At 43.1% G+C, this 20,285-nt stretch overlaps 1 protein-coding gene, 1 non-coding gene and 1 pseudogene across 2 annotated transcripts in view; 2 read left to right on the forward strand and 1 right to left on the reverse strand.

Annotated features, from left to right (window-relative positions):
* LOC135970329 (HLA class I histocompatibility antigen, B alpha chain) overlaps nucleotides 1-20,285 on the forward strand; it is a 170,439-nt gene that overhangs the window by 44,967 nt on the left and 105,187 nt on the right. The window lies entirely within an intron of this gene.
* On the reverse strand, nucleotides 13,495-13,601 carry LOC123571624 (U6 spliceosomal RNA). The gene has a single exon (XR_006695786.2). It is a non-coding gene; the product is annotated as a U6 spliceosomal RNA (small nuclear RNA).
* LOC102142997 (dihydrofolate reductase pseudogene) lies at nucleotides 15,411-15,971 on the forward strand (annotated as a pseudogene).

A 20,285-nucleotide genomic window follows, 5' to 3' on the forward strand; every position in this document is an offset into this window, starting at 1 on the left:
GTGCGTGCATACAGGAACCACACCAGCTCCCTTCACTTGCCCATCCTGCCAGGTCATTCGACTGCCTTAGCAGGTATAAGTCAGTGCTGCTGGATCTATAGGTGGCCTCATATTTGGAGGCTACAATGGGCCCAGCACAGCACTGACTCCCACCAACCAAGGCTGATCTAACTGCTGCTGCCTCTGAATATGCAGCTTGTCAGGATTAGAGGGCCATGACAGGCCCTGATGAGCCCTGCTAGGGCGCTATTTCTTTAGGTGATCAACTAGCCACTAAGTGACACATTGACCACACTGAGCCTCATCATGGAAGGGCCAGGGGTTCATCCTCACAGGGATAGACACTTCCTCCATGGGTAGGCTTGTTTTCCCCTGTTCTCAGACTCTCCGCCAGCACCACTATCCAGGAGCTGCTGACATTCCGGATCCACAGGTTTGGAATTACTGCCAGCACAGTGTCTTCCTGGGGGACCCACCTCACAGGGAAGTGGAAGTAGGTGCAGCATGGGCCATGACCAGGGGATCCACTGATCCTATCACCATCTGCACCATGCAGGGGCTGCAGGCCACACAGAACCATGGACAGGCCTTCAACAGGCACAACTCAGAACCAGCCTGGAGGAAACACTGAGGAATGGGTCCATCTTTCAGGACACAGTGCATTGATTGAATCAGAGACATCACTATGGTGCTGTATTCTCAGTAGGAAGAAACTTGGGTTCAAAAACCAAGGGATGGAAGAGGGCGTGGCACCATGTCCCATCCCTTATATTCACCCGCTGTGGAACTCGCACTTCTCATCTCCCAAATCTGGGCTTTGCAGTATGGGAGGTCCTGGTTTTCCACAGGGAGGCACTCGGACAAGGGGACAAACAAGAGCCCATTGAGCTACACATTGCAGTTGCTTCCAGGGAAGTCTGGACAATACGGGCCCAGAGACGAGCAGAGGAGAAGAGCACCCCTCTCCTCTCCAGGCAGAGGTGCTGGACCCGGATCCCCAGGACGAGGCAGGGCTGCTGTTACACAATATGGGGCAGGGGGGGTTTGTGTGGAATCCACAGATTCACTTGGGGGCCTCCTTGTTCCCCTTGTCCCATTGCAAATGTGAACAGAATCGTCCAACAACCCAGTCTGAGAGAGTTTGATTTCCAAAGGCCCAGACCCCTCAGGAGGAAGGTTTGAGCCACTCTCCCAGGTAATTTCCCAAGGCCTGGCTCTTGTGCTCTGACATCCTCAGCAGCATTGGTGCAGAGGCCCTGCTTCTCATAGGCTGTCCCAGTCACTGACAGGTAACAGCATGGTCAATAAGGCAGGCCATTCCTGGGCAACAAGGGATTCCTCTATTGGCCATCTGTGGCCGGAGGACTCCTCCATGGCCTTGCTCAACTCTCCTTAGATTGCCTGTGGTCTAGGATTCATCCAACAAACCTTCTCTCCTTTTGTCCAGCACTGGAGTCAGCCTTGCATCTGGGCCTGCCACTATTCTCAGGGTTCTCTGATTCCCTCCCCATTTTCGATGAAAGGTGTGTCCCCCAATAAACTCTGTGAGAGGCCCTGAGCCAGAAGCACTCAAGGAAATCTCTCCCAGATTCCTGACCACTGGAAACTGTGGGAGATGATAAGTATTTGTTGTTTTGGGCTGTCAAACTTTACGTTATTTATTATACAGGAATAGACAACCAAAAGAGCTTCAAAAGAGAAAAAGAATTACTACACTTTAATTTTTATTTACTCTAAATTAACTAAAAGATACTCACTGTTATTTGGTTTTAAGATTTCAGTATTTCCATGTATCAATAGGATGTATTTTATTAACATTCACAGCAATCTATTTATTTGAACTTCAGTTTCCTACTGTTACCCAATTAGACACAAAAGGAAGATCCTGGCTATGCGAGGATGATTCAGTGATGGCCTCCAAATAACCACCCCTGGTTATTCACCTTCCCCCAGTTACTCAATCAACACTACTGTAGGTGCTACTGTGAAGGGTTCTGCAGATATAAGGAAGGTCCCAAATCAGTTGACTTTAAGGTCATGATTATCCTGGCTTGGACTGTCCTAATCAGGTGAGGTCTTAAAATAACTTGCTTCTTCCTCAGCAAAGAGATTCACAGTGTGAGCGAGATTCCATGTGAGGGGCTTCCTCCACTGCGAGCTTTGAAAGTGGAGGGGCCATGTGGCAAAGGATGCTGGTGGGCTCCAGGAACTGAGAGCAGCTCCACCCCACCTCCACCCCACAGCTGCCAAGCAACCAGGACTACAATCCTACAACTGCCTGAAACTGAATTCTGCCACCAAGCTCCATGTAAACTTGAAGGACGACCCCAACCTCAAGATGAGGACACAGCTTTGTGAAATCCCGAACTGAGAATCGTTCACGCCAGGTCTGGATTTCTCATTAAGGAAATGTAGAGAAATAAATGGGTGCCGTGTAAAGTCACCGAGTTAGTGGTCATATGTTATGCAGTAACAGAAAATTAATACATAGGCTCAACAGATAAGCATATAACATTTTCTCTATTGGAATAAGTTAATGAATTGAAAGGTACATTTCTTGCGTAAAATAAAATCTTTCCTAATTTTTTTGGTATTCTTCATTTTATAATTTTTATGCAATGTAATTACATTTTAATACAATCATATTCATGAATTCACCAAAGACCAAACCTAACTTTGTGTCTATTCTATACCAAGTATGTCTTTATATACTGTGCAGTTGGTTCAGTTCCCACACCTGCTTTCCTCATGTTTCCTGCCCTGGGTCTGCAGTCACAGTTTTGGAAACTTCTCTGGGGTCCAAGACTAGGGGGTTCCTCTAGAACCTCATGGCCCTGTCTCTTCCCTGGCCCCGCACAGGATGATTTCTTCCCAGGGGTAGAGAAGGAGGTGCTCAGGCTGTGTTAAGTGTGGGAGACAGGTGTGCAGGAGCTCACCTATGCCATAACTCCTCCTCTCCCACATCTCCTCAGGCTCTGACCAGGTCCTGTTTTCGTTCTACCCCAGGTAGCCGTGACAGTGCCCAGGGCTGTGATGTGTCTCTCACAGCTTGTAAAGGTGATGTCCTGGAGGCCTTATGTGGAAGGGGAACGGGGTAGAGGGGACAAGACTGGATTATGGTGATTCTTTGGGACATGTTGGGTGTGTAGTGGGGAGTTCAGAGCATTACCCTTTATAGCCACTGACCTGAATTTGTCCATGACTGTTGCTTTCTGCAGCGTGAGACAGCTGTCTTGTGAGGGACCGAGATGCAGGATTTCTTCACGCTTCCCCTTTGTGACTTCAAGAGCCTCTGGCTTCTCTTTCTGCAAAGGCATCTGAATGTGTCTGCGTCCCTGTTAGCCTAAGGTGAGGAGGTGGAGAGACAGCCCTCCCCCGTGTCTACCATGACCCCCTTCCCCATGCTGAATTAACTGACTTTACAAAAAGAAAATGACCATCAATAATATGAATGGGCCTCATCCAATCAGTAGAAGACTCTGTGAGCAGAAACTGAGGTTTCCCAGAGAAGAAGAAATTCTGCCTCAGAATTAGAACATCTTCTTTCTGCGTTTTCAGTCTGCTAGCTTATCCTGCAGATTTTCAGACTTAACCTCCCTAATAATTACATGAATAAATAGCATCATATGAATACAAATACACACACACACACACACACACACACACACACATACATACACACCACCTATTGGTTAAGCTTCTCTGAAGAATCCAGACTGATAGAGACTGTGGTATGAAGAGTGGTTCTAGAGGAACAGAATCCTTTTAAAAATGTTATAGATAACCATAAAAAATACTTTATTGAAACGTTGAAATGTATATAAACATAATCATAATTAGCAAATTAAGAATTAAATTGACAAATAAGAAAAGAATTGTCTTCTTTTCCTTATACAGGACAAGCAACAGTAATTCGGACCTTCCTCACTTTCAGCCACCATTTGCCCTAGGTGTCCTTCACTTAAGTTTCTGGCTTGTGTTTTTGGAGGGAAAAGTCACATGGATACTAAGAAGCAACTCTAATAATGTGAATCAGGTATCAAAAACGCCTTATGGCATGTTAACATGTGATGATGGTTCATATGTATTCCAACATCTCACAACAGGCAAGCATTATTTCCAGAGGAAAATTAAGTCACTTTTGTAGCTGCTGGTGAATGTTGTACAAACGAACACTGAAGATGTAAGGCATTGTTCTGCTCTGGAGCAGTGCTTCTGTGGCTCCAGCAAACTGTGCAAAGGCTTTCTTTAATTATATATATATTTATTTTATATACACAAATAGTGTATATATATATACACACCCCCTGAAACTGAAAGTTGAAAAAGAAAAAATACAAATATATCTTCTGTGATTCTTCAGTCATTTCACTCCACTGATCATTTTCATGGGCGTAGAACTGAAACTCTCTCTCAATAATGTGTTTATACACCTTGCTGTGATTCAAATGGTTATGAACAAGCAACCATTTGTTCCATTTTCTGTTGTCACTAGAACACGGTTATTTGTCCCTGATCTAAGAACTCCTTCTCCAGCTCCACTCTCTGGCCACTGAAATTAACAGTCCAGGTGGTCTTTTGAGTCACCAGGTGGTTTGACAGGACAAGGTTGATTTGAGTTAATACTTCTGGCATGTCCATTTTGATTTGTAACAGAAGCTTTATCTGGATTCATCACCTACAAGGTGAGCTGGAAAACTGCAACCATCACCCACACTTGAAAATACGAGAGGTAGCCAGTATTTCTCTTCGTGGCCAAACACTTGTCTCCAATTTTTACTATTGTCCTGTTTTTTTAAACCAACACAGCGGTAGTAGCTGAAAAGAGAGAGGACACTGAAGAAGAACTTTGAAGGCACAAAGAAAATGAAAAGTATGTGGAGCTTTGCTGTGTATCTGTCAGTTCATTCAACTCCACTAGAACACGGTGTTCTCAGGACTTGATGTCCTGCAGACCCCCAGCTGAAGGCAGCGAGCACCCTGAGAGTGACCTGGACTCGCCTCTTGGAGTGTAATCGCACAGCCACAGCATCTGCTTGTGAAGCCGTCCTGCACTTCTGGAACCGTCTCTCTTGGTCATGGTGGCTACTGTGACATTGTCCTTTCTTCCGTTTTCCTTTCTTCCTCTGTTTTGTTGCTGGGGATAACTTTGCCCCTGCTGGCATCATGTCCTGAAGAGTTGAGGATGACACACCCTGGTTGGCATCCTCCCTGGTCAGCCTTGGGTCACTGTCTAAGTGCTGCACGTAGCAGGAGGTTCTGGGAATGAGCGGCAGTGCCTCATGGAGCTGTCCCTGTGAGAGTGGCCCGCAGGTGTTTGTACCCGTGGCATTTTCACAACCCTTTCCAAGACTCAAGACATTCTTGAGTCTTGTGGGAGGAGACCAGGTCTGGGTCCTCACCTGTGTCCCCCATCTCTCACCTGGATGGCTATGGGGCCGACATTGTCGGAAATGAGAAACGCTGCCCCTTCACAAGGCACTAGCTAGTTTTTCTCTTCTGGAAGGCGGCAGCACAATGCCCAGGCTGAGATGGACGCAGGAGTCAGCATCCTGAAGTAAAACATGTGATTCTAATAGAAATACCTGAGCTTTTCAATGCGAATGAACAGGACCTTCCACCCTCTGGCAACTGTGTATTTCTCCTTGAGATGTGACAAGAAAGAAAGAAAGAGAGAAAGGGAGAAAGAAAGAAGAAAGAAAGAAAGAAAGAAAGAAAGAAAGAAAGAAAGAAAGAAAGAAAGAAAGAAAGAAAGAAAGAAAGAAAGAAAGAAAGAAAGAGAGAGAGAAAGAAGGAAAGAAAGAAAGAAAAGAAGAAAGAAAGAGAGAGAGAGAAAGAAAGAAAGAAAGAAAGAAAGAAAGAAAGAAAGAAAGAAAGAAAGAAAGAAAGAAAGAAAGAAGAAAGAAGCAGGAGAAGGAGTGGTGGCTGAGGTGTGGGGAGCTGGGACTCTGGCCTTGTGCAGGTGAGTTGCCAGGTGCTTCTGGGTAGGCCACCACCATCCTGGGCTCTGGCAGGTTGGGGCACCACAGAGCCCGCCTTCTTGACAATGCCGTCTGTCCCAGTGGCTCACCAGAAGTCACAGCGCCCAGGTTAGTTTTGTGTTGATAGAAAATTTTAAAGTGTTATGTAACATAATTTTACGCTTTTTGAGGAGGCAAATAAGTCTCTCTGGCTCAGCCGCTCCTCACGGCGTCTCTCCAATGTGCTTGAAGACGGTGAGGTGGGGTTCCACCCTCAGTGAAGACCTGCGCTTCCCTGCTGAGTCGTTTTCTGTTGTCTTTGCCTGTTGGTTGCCCCTGTGACTGGTGACCTCATGCCCTCTGGTGGAAGCCATGCTCTCTTGCTCATTGAGGGTTGGAAAACTGGAAAATTACTCTCCATGAGGATAGGCAGTAACATTGGTGCTGTGTGGCACTGTCATCACCCGCACTTGAAGGGGAAGCCGTGTTTCAGAAAGTATGAAAAGTGGCCCTATCCCGTGGCTGCCAAGCGGCCTAGTGGCAATGTGAGCCCGAGTGGATGACACTGTGATGCAGGACAGGGTGGATTCAATGGCCCCTTCCCAGCTCAGGGATTGACTGCAGGGCTGCTGGTAACCAGGGCTGAGAGGAATCTGGAGACATACTGGGGCGGGGCCAGGTGAGAGCCTGGAGAGAGCCTCCACCGGTCCTCAAAGGACCTGGGGGAGACATACTGAGGAGGGGGCACCTGCCCCTCCGCTCTGCCTCACCATTGTCCCCCAGCCACACTGGCATCCCTGGTGTCCACCGGGCACTTTTCACGTGTCTCCTCTTCAACCTTCAGAAGCTCTCTGTGAGGTCTGTATTGGATTTGCATTTCCGGAGTTGAGGGAAGGCTCTGAGCCTGGGAGACTCCATAGGGAGGGGTCCACACTCTATGACTGACGCCACAGTTGAGTCACAGCAGCTTGGACTTCGGACCCCAGAGTGTTCTGAGCTTTGAGTTTCTCTGGGCTGGCGTGGCCTGTGCCTGCTGCACTGAGGCAGCCGTGTGCCTGCTGGTCCTACAGGATTCGCCGCCTGAAACCAGAAGCAGATCAGGATTTCCCAAATTGTCTCTAGCCCTGATGGGTGACGTCTCCACTGTTTTCATAAGGCAATAATCGCAGCTACCACTTCTGTGGTGGGTGCTACCATGTGCCAGGCATCTTTTTGGGTACTTGGCATATGTGAACACACACATTTACAATGGAAGCTCGTGAAGCACAGAGAGGTTAAGTGACTTGGTCAAGGTCACACAACAGTAAGTAGTGGAGCTGGAATTTGAGCTGAGACAGTCTGGTCAAGGGCTCAGGCCCCCACTGCTGGCACCATGTCACATACAGTGAGATGACTGGAGGTGGGAAGAAGCTGGGATGTGTTGGTTACATGGAGTACACATGGCCTTTGTAGTAAGCTGGAGCCTGTGGCCACCCAAAGGGGGATTTGTGCATGAGCCAAGGACAGGTTTCTAATGTGCCAGATGAAGTGAGTAGGAGATTATGCACCTGTGTCTTCAGCCTTGTCCTCCCCATCTTTGTCGTCTCCTGAGGATGGAGCATCTGTCATGTGCACACTGAGTGGCACCACTCCTGCTGGGTGAGTCGCTGCAGCTGCAGGTCCCCAGGGTCCTCGGGAGAGGCAGTCAGCACCTGCAGCTGCTGGGGCTCCACCAGGATGCATTTTGAGGACACCAGTTCTGCACCATCCTTGGCCCAGACAGCGGGCCCCATGGGACCACCTCCAGGCAGGGAGCAACTCAGCCCTGCAGTGTCCCTGATGCCAAAGAACAACTGCTCCTGCTGGTTTCAAGACCTCAGTGGGAGGCTGCAGCAGGCCTTGAGTGAGGGAGGATCGGCTCCCAAAGCCTGGGGTCCTGCCAGACAACACTCAAACCAGGGGCTGGTAAATAATCCCCAAAAGGGCCTGGGGCAACATTTTCAACTTTGCCAACCAGTGTCTGTACCAAAGACTTAACTCTGCCCTTGTAGCATGAAGCGATCTTCCATAGACATCCTGCTGGTCTCCCCCAGACAGGCTGCTCCCAGTCCTAGGGGATCTGAAGTAGCGCCTGAATGGCCACAGCCATGAAAAGCACTAGGGTACAGGCCAGGGTGTCTGTGGCAGGGGCTGGGGCTGCAGTTTGTCAGGCAGCGTGAACAGGCATGCTGCTCCCCACAGCTTAGCTTGGCACTAGCAGGAGGAGAGTGTCCCTTAGAAGCCTGGGGACCACTGGAGCCCAACTCAGTGTGTGCAACTCCCAAATGGGCTTGGTGCCCATAAACCCAGCACCATTGTGGGCTGCGGACCCACCAAGGCACAGTGCACCCCAGCTGAGCCAGCTGTCCTTGACCCACCAGGCCTCAGACCATGCCCAGCCCAGCTTGCTGGGCCACAGGGACACTGGAACAGAATTTTAAGAATGAGTTCACTGAATTTGGTGGGGGGATTTCTTGAATTGTTTCTCTAATCTATTTGGATTTAAAGGCACAAATGACTCTATTTCCAGTAGTACAGAGAGTGTGAATACTCAGAATATCACCACTGGATAGACCTAATCAAATACTTATAAGATCTGGGTGACCATGTATTTGACACCTTAGAAGACTTTGTTAAACTAGCAAGTATAAGGTGATTGGCTGATTTTTGCCAGTTGTGCTGGAAAAAATGGGGAAAAAAAGATGAACTCAGGGCTGAAAACTTCTGACTCATGAGCCACATAAGTCACCTAAAAGTTTCTGTTTCCTTTGAATGAAATCCTAATCTCCTGTAGCTGCAGGGCTGAACTTTCTGAAAAATAAACACAGAATCTCATTCTGTGGGTGGCTAAATTGCAACACAAAACAAATCCCAAACTCAAAGAATATCTGTTATTTAAGTGAAGTCATTGATTGGGAATAAATGGGATCCTGAAAATCAGAATGGGGACATCTGGACAGATCCTGATGAAACTAAAGACACTGAACTCCTAAATTCCTCTGAAAATTATTTGTCAGTTACTTTCAACCACATTTGGCGAAGTTAATCCAGTTTTCCCTAATGAAAAGGTAATAAATGGTCTTCTTTGAGGCAGTTGCCCTCAAGACCCTGTGATTCCACTCAACATTTACCCCCAACACCCCTCTGTGATTCCAGATCCATAAATAGCCTTGAATCCTAGCATGTCCTGAAAGGTGTGATGGAATATGTCAGTAAGATGATTTAGAGAAGCAATGTGACAATGTGATGAAAATAATTAAAAATGTTTAAAAGTCTGTGTCTTAATATTTATCATTTGAGTAGCTTATGAATTTTCTAAAATTCTAAACATAGAAGAATCTCTTTATATAAAGATGATTGTCAAAACATTATTTACAACAAGACAAAATGAAAACAGATGGATCCAAAAGAAGTTGGGTTACATCTTATCTGAAGTGGGATGTGGCTTGTGAAAGTGTATAAACTTTATGCAAAGTTTATAACATGGAAAACTACTTGTATAATAATACATTCAAAAAGCAACATCCAAGATAACCCATAACATATGAATGCAACTTTGTAAAATGACAGCATATATAAATATATATATACAGAAAATAACAAAATGAAAATGAGCACCACTGCACAAGACAGCTCCAGGGACCACCATTTGCTCTTCAGTCTACAAAGGTTCAACAATATAATAGCAGCGATTTTTTAAAGAAAGGCCTAGGTGATGTTTCTGTCTGTGCATTTTAAAGTCTTCTGTGATCAAATAGGGTTTCACTTTTCCAATACAAAAACATATATTTTAACATTTAAAATAAAACATTTGAAGTAAAATAACAATGAAATGAGGCCAGACATGGTGGCATGCACCTGTAGTCCCAGCTACTCAGGAGGCTGAGGCAGGAACATTAATAGAGCCCAGAAGTTCAAGAATGTAGGACACTATGATCACAGCTGTGAATAATCACTGCACTCCAGCCTGGGCAACATATCAAGACCTTATCTCTATAATAATAATAATAATAATAATAATAATAATAATATTCACAATCTTCTTTCTCAAGCTAAAACTACTTTCTCATTTGAAGCCAAAAGGCAGAAATGCCTACTGAGTGCTCCACCAGAGAAAAGAAATGAGTTCTTCCTTCACAATCCATGATCCAATTTTTGGTTACAGAGTTCGGCTGAGCAATAAAGGCAACACTAAGAACACCATCAATGTATAGATTACTGATTGTCCTGTATGAGTTTGTGTATAAATGTATGTGTCTATATATATAAATAAAATTACCACTACATCTGAAAGAGGAAGATGGATTCTTCCATTTCATAGATGAAAATGTGAGCCCCTGTGAACTTCGAGGCTTTTTCTGGGTTCACTGAATGTCAGCCTTGAGAATTAGGAGACATTCAACCTCCTGCAGAGCCCACCTAGGCATGAGCCACACCAGTGGAGACTCCTCAACAGCAGGAAGAGCAACTGAGATCCAGGAATGTCCACATTGTAGAGGGTCCATGTCCAGCGGAATACAACTGAAGGATGGGTGAAGGGTAGAGTCTAGCTGTTTCCTTTAGCTGGGGATGGCAGATGTGTGGGTCAGTCAGCTACCCACAAGGTGTATCATATTCCTAGGGTGGTCTTTCATTTCTCTGCTGAGAACTCCACCCTGCACAGACAAAAACCATATATTCACTGGTAAGCAGGATCCTTTTTAGAAACGCAAACATAACTTCCCTAACATTAAAGCCAAAGATTCTTTCTCCCAGTGAATCATCTTATTTGGATAATCTCCTAAATTCCCCTGAAGTTAGCCCCAGAGTTGCATCTGAGCGTTTGGATCCAAGACAGAAAGTCATTTTGGGGTTTGGACCTGGCTGATCTTGGACCGTGTTCTGAATAGGAAGCTTTCTACTTGCAGAAGAGCAAGGGTGAGCTCTGAATAGGAGATGAAATCATGAGGGGAAAAGACAGATGGACAGATTCCCAAGCAAACTTGGAATATATTTGCCAGCCTCTTTTCAGTTGTGATAAAATAAACATCAACACAAAATTTGCCATTGTAACCATTTAAGTGTACAATGCAGTAACATTTAGTGGGTGCACAACGTTATGCAGCCATCATCACTATCAAGTTCCAGAGCATTTTCACCACCCTAGAAGGAAACTCTGTACCTGTTAAGCAGTTACCTTCCACTCTCCCCTGCCACCAGCCCCTGGCACCATTAACCCAGTTTCTGTCTCCCTAGATTTGCTTCTTCTGAATATTTTATTAAAATGGAATCATACAATATATGGCCTTCTGCGACTGGCTTCTTTCATTTGACATGTTTTCAAGGTTCATCCAAGTTGTAGCGTGTATGAGTACATTATTTCTTTTATGGTAATATAACATTCCATTGCAGAATAGATTCCACGTTGTTTATCCATTCATCAGTTGATGGGCATTTTCTTTTAAATTAAATAGAGAAAACAAAGAGGAGTTACAAATTACCACCCCCCCAAAAATACTTGCTTTTCTATTTACCTATGAAGTTACTTTTAGCTGTGTACTTCTTTGCTTCATATGGCTTCAAGTTGCTATCTAATGTCCTTTTATTTCAGTGTGAAGCATTCCTTTTAGCATTAATGTAGAATAGGTTTACCAGAGACAAGTGCCATCAGCTTTTATTTACCTGTGCATGTCTGAATTTCTCCATTATTTCTGACAGAGAGTTTTGCCAAATATGCAACTGTCAGTTGAGACAGGTTGTTTTTTTCTTTCTGAACTTTAAGTTTGTCATGTCAATGTCTTCTGAACTCCATAGTTTCTGAAGAAGATTTCGTGGTTAATCCCATGGAGGATCCTTGTACTCGATGAGTCCCTTCTCTTGTTGTTTTCAAGATACTCTGTTTGTCTTTGACTTTTGACAGTTTCATTATAATGTCTCACAGTGTGGACATCTTTGAATTGCTGCTACTTTAAATGTTTCAGTGTGTTGGATACCCAGATTCATGTTTTTAATAAAATTTCCGAAGTTTGGGGTCATTATTTCTTTAAATACTCTTTCTTCCCTCTTCTTCCTTCTCTCTTTTGGGGACTCCCCAAATGCATATACTTGATGTTGTCTCTCAGATCTCTTCTGTTCATTTTTCTTCATACCTTTTCCATTCTGCTCCTCAAATGGGCAATTTCAATTGGCCTATGTTTGAGTTTACTGATTCTTCATTCTGCAAACTAAAATCTGCTCTTGAAGCCCTCCAGTGAGGTTTCCATTTTACTTCCTGTACCTTTCAGCTCCAGATTTCCATTTGTTTCCTTTTCACAATTATTTATTGATTTCTGCTATTTAGTGAAACGTAGTTCTCTTGATTTTCTTTAGTTATTTGTCCATGGTTTCCTTTAGCTCTTTGACTATGTTTAAGACAGTTGATTCAAAGTCTTTGTCTAGTAAGTCAGTCCACTCTTCTTCAGGAACAATTTCTTTCCATTGTTTTTCCTGTGAATGAGTCACACTTTCATACATGCATAACTCATGTTTTTTGAAGTTGAAAACTAGACATATTCAATATTATGATGTGGTAACTGTGAAAATTACATTTTCTAAACTACTTTTGTATAGATTGTATTCTTTATTGTATGCGGTCACTGAAGTCTCATAGTTGTAGATGCGTGGCCTTATTTCTGAGCTCTCTATTCTATTCCATTGGTCTATGCATCTGTTTTTTTTTTACCAGTACCATGCTGTTTTGGTTACTGTAGCCTTGTAGTATAGTTTGAAATCAAGTAGCATGATGCCTCCACCTTGGTTCTTTTTGCTTAAAATTGTCTTGACTATAAAGCTCTTTTTGGTTCTATATGAATTTTTAAATCATTTCTTCTAATTCTGTGAAAAATACCAATGGTAGTTTAATGAGAATAGCATTGAATCTATAAATTATTTTGGGCAATATGACCATTTTCATGAAATTGATTCTTTCTATCCATGATCATGGAGTGTTTTTCCATTTGTTTGTGTCCTCTCTGATTTACTTGAGCAGCAATTTGTAGTTCTCCTTGAAGAGATTCTTCAATTCCTTTGTGATCTGTATTCCTAGGCATCTTATTCTGTTTGTAGCAATTGTGAATAGAAGTTTATTCACGATTTGACTCTCTGCTTGTCTATTGTTGTGTAGGAATGCTTGTGACTTTTGCCATTGATTTTGTATCTTGAGACTTTACTGAAGTTGCTTATCAGCTTAAGTAGCTTTTCAGCTGAAACAATGGGGTTTTCTAGATACAGGATCATGTCATTTGCAAACAAAGACAATTTGACTTCCTGTCTTCCTGTTTGAATATCCTTTCTTTCTCTTACCTGATTGCCCTGACCAGAACTTCCAATACTGTGTTGAGTAGGACTGGTGAGAGAGGGCATCCTTGTCTTGTGCTGGTGTTAAAAGGGAATGTTTTCAGCTTTTGCCCATTCAGTATGATACTGGCTGTGAGTTTGTCATAGATGACTTTTATTATCTTGAGGTATGTTCCTTCAATACCTAGTTTACTGAGAGTTTAAAAATATGGAATGCTTCAAGAATTTGCATGTCATCCTTGAGCAGGGGCCATGCTAATCTTCTCTGTATCTTTCCAATTTTAATATATGTGCTGCCAAAGCGAGTACTGACCACAAGTTCTTAGAAGTGGAGATAAGTGAAGAACTGTGGGTGAGATGGAGTGTTGAATTTCATCTGCAGTAATTTCTGCATCTAACAAAATGTGATTATCTCTGTCTTTTATTCTTTAATTAAGTGGTAAAATGCATTACAGATTTAAAGTTTAAATATTCTTGTATCCAGGGGATGAATAACCTGGGCAGGATATTTAATTTATTTATAGCTCACTGGTGGACACAGTCTAGTACTGTTTTTCTCAGTATTTTTACCTCTAATTGCTTCGAAGTGATTATCCTATCATGTTTTCTCTTATGTATTCCCTAGCTGGCTTTAGAATCAATGTTATTTATACATAAACAATTATGAGTTTACTGGCTTTCACTATGTTTCCTCATTCTCTTGAATATTATGTATAAATTCAGTAGCCTTCTTTGAAGTTTTGGTAGAACTTATCTGTAAAACAGTCTGGATGCCTGAAGGGAAATAAAGTTTTACAACCATTTTAACTTCTTTACTTGTAATAAGTTCTCCCCATTGACATAATCTTGTTCATAGTCTCAAAATTATTTAAACCTGTACTATATTTTTAGTGACATTTTTATCTATCATAATGTTATTTTATTCTTAATTGCCATTGCCTGTTTTATTTCTCTGTCCAAAAAAAGCAGCTGCTTTTGGTTAGCTGGGCCCTCAACAGTGGCAGCTGCCAGGTCAGCCCTGGTGAGTGGCAACTCAATCGCTGTGCCCATGCAGTGTCCATCGCAGCCACCACGGCCACTTTGTGCAGGGACTCCACGAGCAAGCCCTGTACGGTTGAGTGGCATCGTCCATCAAGCCATCTCACTCACCTGATTACAGGCAGCCCCAGCCCCCTAAAGACCCTCTGGTAGGCATCCACACACAACCACTATCGTCACACACTCGGCCTATAGCAAGAGGTCTATGCGTACCTCTCTCCTCTACCTCCCAATTTTCCAACTCTATTTTCCCCAAGTTCGTGACTGGCCAACCAAGGCATGAGCCACTGCCCATGACTCATTCATTCATGCACTACTGGGCATCATTTCACACCCCCCACCTCCCATGGGCTTGTTTGGGATTGATTCCTAGTTCCTGGCTTGAGAGCCATTTCCAAAGCTTTTCTGGTGTCAGCTCCCAAGCTTACTGCTGTTGTTGTAGATTTTCCTGTTTACGTGTATTTATTTCCTGGAATTAAAAACAATTGCACTAAATTTTTCAATTCAGCATTTCCAAGGCTATGCAGTAGGAGTGATTCTTCTTACTATACATAGAATTGCTTCAAAACACCAGCAATGTATATTTGAGGGAAGCACAGCATGCGTGGAGAAAAGAGGACAATCCACAAGTGGACAGTGGATTTTCACAAAGTGAACACTCGGGTAAACAACATCCACCTCAAAGTACACCAATGACAGCCTGCCGGAAATACCCATGCAGTGTCCATCGCAGCCCCCACGGCCACTTTGTGCAGGGACTCCATGAGCAAGCCCTGTGCGCTTCTTTTGCTTTACAGGAAACTTGACCCAGGATGGTGTCCAGTGAAGAAATCCCAGGTGCATGGAAAGGAGAGGAGGACCTCAGGGCTGCGAGTGATCTGCAAAAGGAAGCGCATGGACCACCAGGTGGCGCTGCTGCGCTGCTCCTGCTCCCAGGAGGTGAATGCTCAGGAAGGGCTTTGAGGTGGAGACAGGGATGTCATTGCTCATCCTCCAGGTTCAGAGTAAAAACCTTCCAGCCAATCTTGGCCGCGCGTTCTGGTGTAGTGAGCGGGGTCGGAGGTGCTCACCGCTGCTGTCATGGTTCGTTTGCTAAACTGCATCGTCACTGTGTCCCAGACACCGGCATTGGCAAGAACCGGGACCTGCCCTGGCCGCCACTCAGGAATGAATTCAGGTATTTCCAGAGAATGACACAGACTCTTCAGTAGAAGGTAAACAGAATCTGGTGTTATGTGTAGGAAGATCTGGTTCTCCATTCCTGAGAAGAATCGATCTTTAAAGGATAAAATTAATTCAATTCTCAGCAGAGAACTCAAGGAACTTCCACAAGGAGCTCATTTTCTTGCCAGAAGTCTGGATGATATCTTAAAACTTACTGAACAACCAGAATTAGCAAATAAAGTAGAGATTATTTGGATAGTTGATGGTAGTTCTGTTTATAAGGAAGCCATGAATCACCCAGGCCATCTTAAACTATTTGTGACAAGGATCATGCGGGACTTTGAAAGTGACACGTTTTTTCCAGAAATTGATTTGGAAAAATATAAACTTCTGCCAGAATACCCAGGTGTTCTCTCTGATGTCCAGAAGGAGAAAGACATTAAGTTCAAATTTGAAGTATATGAGAAGAATGATTAATATGAAGGTGTTTTCTGGTTTATTTTAAGTTGTTCCCCTCCCTCTGGAAAAAAAATGACATATTTTTACATGAGAAGAAAAAGACTTTTGTTGACTTTGAATCCATGAATAATTATTTCTAAGCAACGTGTTTTTATTCCGCACTAGTCTTGAATATATCAGATACCACTTATGAAATATTCTTGCTATAACTAAGTGCCTCTGCAAGACCCCAACTGAAATCCCGCACCTGCTACAGTGAGCTGCCATTCCACACCCATCGCATATGGCACTCTGGCCAGTCCTTGACATTGTCAGGCTTTTCAAACGTCAGTAGTATTTATTAAGATGAAGATGCACATACCTTCCAACTGAGTAGTTTCACTAGTGGGAAATACCGAAATCTTCCTACCTGTATATCTAGAGGTTTGTAGACAAATGTTGCAGCCCTGTTTGTAAGAGTGAAAAATTGAAAGCAACCTGGAAGTCCAGTGATGGGAAAATTAATATATTTCGGTCTTTTGGGGAACCCAAAGCAGCTTCCAAGACTGAAATTTCAGTGAAAGCAGTTTATTTGCTAGCTCTTACCAGAAATCATCAATTGAGGTATGGAGAAATGGAACTGAGAAGGTAAGGAAACCAGTTTAAAGTCAGTGAGCAGGTTCTCATCCGTAACAAGCTCCATACTGCTGAGATACAGGAAAACAGAGGGGAGAAAGCTGGAGTATTGATCCTCCACTCCTTGGTTGTCAGCTCCCTGTCCTGTGTGTGGGTGGAACGTACTCCAGCTGCCCTATAGCAAGTCCCAGTTGTTTGCAGTAAGAAGCTGCTGGCATGCATGGGAACCATGAATGGCAAACACTTAAAGCAATTCCATGTTTAAGTGTATAACCTCTTCATATCTTTTTTTTTTTTTTTTTTGACAGAGTTTCGTTCTTGTTACCCAGATGGAGTACAGTGGCGCGACCTGAGCTCACTGCAACCTCCAACTTTCCGGCTTCAAGCGATTCTCCTGCCTCAGGATCTCAAGTAGCTGGGAATACAGGCGTGCACCATGACACCTGGCTAATTTTGTGTTTTTGGTGGAGATGAGGTTTCACCATGTTGGTCATGCTGGTCTCAAACTCCTAACCTCAAGTGGTACGCCCGCCTCAGCCTCCCAAAGTGCTGGGATTACAGGCGTGAGCCACCGCACCTGGCAGATCTTTATTCTTTTTATGTAGTAAAAAGTATAAAGTCACACATGGTTTATTTGAAATATTTTATGATTTAAAAAAATACAGAAGCAGGAAAACCAATTCTAAGTTCAAGTGAGGGATCGTGGTAGTTTGAACCAGAAGGTTGCATGTAGTAAGAAACTGTGATTTAACATATATTTTAAAGTTGGAAGTAGCAGGTTATTCTGATGGAGTTTGACTTTGGTTTGGGGCCCACTGACTTTGAGATGCCTTTGAGAAATGAAGGAAGAAGAGAGAGAATACAAGAAAAACTGGCCAGGCACAGTGGCTCACCCCTGTAACACATTGGCTCAGCCTCTTGGGAGGCCTAGACAGACAGATCCCTTGAGACCAGCTTAGGCAACATGGTGAAGCCCCATCTCTCCAAAAAATACAAAAATTGGCTGGGAGTTGTGGCGCCCACCTGTAGTCCCATCTGCTCAGGGGCTGAGGTGGATGAATTGAGCCCGCACTGTCACGGCTGCAGTGAGTTGTGATTGCGCCACTGCGCTCCAGCCTGGGTGACAGAAGAGACCCTGTCTCAAAAAGAAAGCTGAAAACAATGGAAGCATGCCTTCAGAATTCTAGAAAGAAAGTTATTTTCAATGGATAAATCTATATTCAGCCAAATAATCAAGGGTGAAAGTAAAATAATATATTTTTAGGCCAGCAAAGACTCAGGGGTTACCTCCATGTACCCTTTCTTGGGAAGCTATTGGAGAAAATACTCCCGCAAAATGAAGAAGTAGACAAACCAGAGAATTACATGGATCCAGCAAATAGGATCCAACACAGGAAATATTCCAGATATGGAGCTGGCTTAAAACAAACAAACAAACAAAAGTAGAAATATTAATAGGTTAGCTGGGTGGAATGGCTCATGCCTGCAGTCCCAGCTACTCAGGAGGCTAAAAGCAAGAGGTTGGCTTGAGTCCAACATTTCAGACCAGCCTGGCCACCATAGTGAGATTCCCTTCTCTTAAAAATAATAATAGGTTATTGCCAGATTTGGGGTATTCGGAAAGAAATTCATTGAAGATAAAGCAAAAGTGAAAAAAACAACGGGGAAGGCTGGTTAGGCAATCATTAATTCTAGGGCAGAAGGAAGTACAGGATAGGAAGTAAGAGCATAATACTCTGTTATTCTCAACAATGAGCAATATATACATAGCCATAATGATGTGGTGACTGCTTAGCCCCTAACTCTGGTGACTACTTTGGGACAATATGGAAGGAAAAGTGAAGATAGTGATGGTGTAAGAGCTAAATCCTCATCTGTCATTCCAGAAATCACTTAAAATGTGTAAAATTATCAAGAAATGACTAAGTAGTTATGTGAGGAGAAGAACAGAAGACATTGCTAAAAAAGTTGAAAGTCATTGCTCTGGAGGATTAGGAGGGATGGGGCAGGGAAATGTTAGGATGCATTATAAACTGAAGAGGCTTTTTAAAATTACATGTATTAATATATGCACCCACTTGAAAAACTGAAAAAATAATAATTTGGAAAAACCCATGAAGGCAACTACCAGAAGGAAAAACTGAGAGAATGAAAAGTGCTTGTCTCTGGAAAGAACAAATGGCAGGACTGTTGCTTTCATTGTAAGACTTTTAGAGCCATTTGATTTTACTTAACCATTTTCATCTATTTCTTTAATAAAACAACTCTATCATAACAAAAAGTTACATTCATTCATAGAAAACAAACAAACAAACAAAAACCTTTCCTTCCCAGCCCATTTCATTCTCCAGGAATCCTCAGCGCTAATGAGGACTGTCTCCTTCTCACCTCCCTGGACTGGACTTTTTAACACTGGAAAGTGGATGTGATTTCTAGTTTCTGCATGTCCTGGTTTATTGTGCTGCCAGTAAAATAAAATCAAAATACATACTGAATAAATAATAAATAAAATAACCCATAGTGAGCAAAGGTTTACAATGTATTTTTCGGAGTCAAGATCTCATTCTGTGGCCTGGACTGGAGACTAGTGGTGCGATTATAGCTCACTGCAGCCTTGAATCCATAAGCTCAAGGGATCTTCCCATCTCAGCCTTCCCAATACCTGTGAATACAAGCATTGACCACCAGGCCCACCTAAGTTTACTTATTTTCATATCTTTTAGAGATGAGCGTGTCACAATGTTGTCCAAGCTGGTCTCCAACTTCTGATCTCAAGCAATCCTCTTGCCTTAGCATCCTGAACTGCTGGGATTACAGGGGTGAGCTGTCATGCCTGGCTTGTAATTGACTAACACCATCAAGGTTTCCTTCTCCAAGTGTGGACACAGCAGCAGACGCCCCTTGTCTCTTGGGTCAGGATACTGGGTAGAGTGGAATAGCAGGACAACAAAGTCACTGCAGAAAGTGCCCATGTGTAAGAGGTCCAGCAGGAAGGGCCAACTGACCCAGGGCCACCATATTTAGGGATAACTCCTCTTTCTGGGCAGGACTTCTCTGTGATTACTTTTGTATTCACAATAGTTCTGAAATCGTAGGATGATGAGACTCAAGACTGGCTGGGATTTGTTTTTGAAAAACCATCTCCAAGATTTGTTGATCTTTTGAATGGTTTTTAGTGTTGCAATTTCCTTCAGAACTTAACTCATTCTTAACATTTCACAGTCTACTTTCAGTTAATAATGTACTAGTACCCATAAATATAAAAATATTATAATCATTTATCCTCTGCAAAATGTCCATCTTTTATGGTATAGATATTATATGGAATATTTCTACATAGGTTGTAAGTCCCATGATAAAAAACTTTTTCTTATCTTTAAACAGTTCTATGTATATAAAGTAAGAATAAATGAGGGGAGCAAGATAGCCTTTTGCACTTAGCTCAGTATTTACCATTTTTGAACATCTTCATCTTTTCTGATAATCTCATTTTCCACCTGGTATCATTTGTCTCTAGTCTGAAGAATTTTCTTTACCAGTTGTTATTGTACAGATCTGTTGGCAAGAAATTCTCTTAATTTTCTTTTACCCGAAATATCTCCTTATTTGCCTATCCTTGAAGGACATCTATGCTGGATATAGAATTCTTAGTTAACCTTTTTGTCCTCCAGCACTTTAAAGATGTTATTCTAATTTCTTTTGTTTCTATGGTTTCTA

The sequence above is a fragment of the Macaca fascicularis genome, chromosome 4 (assembly GCF_037993035.2).
Source record: "Macaca fascicularis isolate 582-1 chromosome 4, T2T-MFA8v1.1".
Taxonomy (NCBI): Eukaryota; Metazoa; Chordata; class Mammalia; order Primates; family Cercopithecidae; genus Macaca; species Macaca fascicularis.